This window comes from Azolla caroliniana, unplaced genomic scaffold (genome assembly GCF_043228905.1).
Source record: "Azolla caroliniana isolate FFs.n. ecotype wild unplaced genomic scaffold, voAzoCaro1.0.p SCAF_10, whole genome shotgun sequence".
Lineage (NCBI taxonomy): Eukaryota > Viridiplantae > Streptophyta > Polypodiopsida > Salviniales > Salviniaceae > Azolla > Azolla caroliniana.
The window spans coordinates 17,768,415-17,770,399 of record NW_028230445.1 but is presented as its reverse complement, the minus strand read 5'-3'; the positions used below and the strand labels follow the sequence as shown (position 1 = coordinate 17,770,399).

Genomic DNA, 1,985 nt, shown 5'->3' with positions numbered 1-1,985 from the left:
CACGACTACAAATCGGCATTGCCTTTGTCCCTCTCCTGTCGCTCTAGGATGTAAGTATTGTGGGGGGATAAGTCCCAAAATTTGCACTCAGGCAAACTAATTAGCTTAGCATGATGATGGCTCAAAACACGAAGATGCATTCTCGCGATTAGATTTGAGAAGTAATTTGCAGGATCAATAAGGTATGAATAGCCAATGACTGCTTAACTAGTAGAGACTCAATAAGGTAATGTGGGCTAACTCATGAAAGTGTTTTAAAAACCAATGTATATATATATATAAGTTCTTCCTCCATGGGGTTTAGGGTTTAGGGTTTAGGGCCAACATGGATTTAAACTGATGTTATAAATATGAACTTGGACACCAATGTCCAGCTTCGGTACGAGGAGCTAGTTATTGTCGATGATGGTGTAGGGTGCGACGGCTTCCCACAAAGGCAAGTTGACGGCCGGACATTGGCCGGAGTATGGGTCAGTTGGCATTAGGCTGGCTGCTCCCGGTCCCGGACATAAAAATGCAGATGGTGTAGCTGATGATGTATAAGCGGACAATGCCGTTGGGCCCCTGGAAGAATCACGAGACGTGGTACAAGCGGGCGGCCCGGTGGTACTGGCGGCCGCAAGTGTCCGGGTTTGGGTTCGGGTCGGGGTTGGTTCGCACGCGGCCCACGTGCATGTAGGCATCATCATCATCATCATGGATGGCGACATTGTCGATGACATGCTCGAAGAAGAAGTTGTGGCCGGAACCTAATAATAATAGTGCCACCAAGTTATGGATCAGTAAAATTTGAACTATTTGACATTAACAAGCACATATATATATATATATATATATATATATATATATATAGAATTTTAGGAGCTGGGTTATGCTTTTATGCTTGTTGTCTTCTAATAATATGCATTAGTCGTTACTTGTTATATTATTATGCATTAATCATTACTTGTTAGAATTGAGATTAAGAAGCTAATGCTGATTATTATTATTATTATTATTATTATTATTATTATTATTCATTGATTTGAAGCTCCTGGTTACTTATAATTCTATCGCAAAAGTTGTGGCCGGCACCTATAGGACCAAATTATAAGGAGATTCTATATTAAGGATCAGTATTTCAACTACATAACATTAACAAACTACAGACACACAGATATTATATATATATATATATATATATATATCTAAAATTTTAACAGCTGGGTTATGGTTTTATGCTTGTATTTGTTATATAATATGCATTAATTATGAATAGAGATTAAGAAGCTGATGATGATTATTTCATTATTCATTGATTTTGAAACTCCTGGTTACTTATAATTCTATTACATGCATGATCATGTGCATATCGTCACCATCGGCAGCCGCCATCGAATAAAATTGGGTGCTCATGCATGCGGCCGGATATTTCATCTGGAGATCATTAGACCCGTTTGTACCTGGCCAGATTATTAAAAAGGATTTAAAGAATATATATATATATCTCATCCAATTGTTTCAGCAATTTTAAGTAAGTAGAATGGAAAAACAATATTTATCCTTGATCAGCGAAGTAACTGAGCTATATATGTATTAATTAAACAAGGAATGTATAATGGGCAATGAATGAGAATGGCCACAAACTAACTAATGTGTTTGTTGTTCTTCCACATGCGGCCCATGAATGAATGAATGAATGAAAGATGGATGGTGATCTGCAATGATACCTGCACTAATCGTGTTCATCACGGTGTGATTATTGAAAAGATCAGGATGATGATGATGATCATAAGCAGTGTGATTAGTAGCAACATTGTTATAAAGATGATGAGGGTGAGGAGGGTCATCATTATCATGAAGGGCATGATTTAAATCATTAGGAGCATGAAGGCTAGAAGAAGAGGAAGAAGAGGAAGAAGGAGAAGATGAAGAAGAAGGAGGATGAGGAGGGGGTGAAGAATTATAAGCATATAATTGGGTGGGTGTAAATAATTTGGGCATCA

The 1,985-nt window shown here is 37.8% G+C and overlaps 1 long non-coding RNA gene across 1 annotated transcript; it reads right to left on the bottom strand.

The window, feature by feature from the left end:
• Positions 1-636: 636 nt before the first annotated feature.
• Positions 637-1,772, bottom strand: LOC147859296 (uncharacterized). Its single transcript, XR_015530399.1, has 3 exons — positions 1,710-1,772; positions 1,333-1,442; positions 637-749 (listed from the first exon to the last, which is right to left on the bottom strand). It is a non-coding gene; the product is annotated as an uncharacterized LOC147859296 (long non-coding RNA).
• Positions 1,773-1,985: the final 213 nt, after the last annotated feature.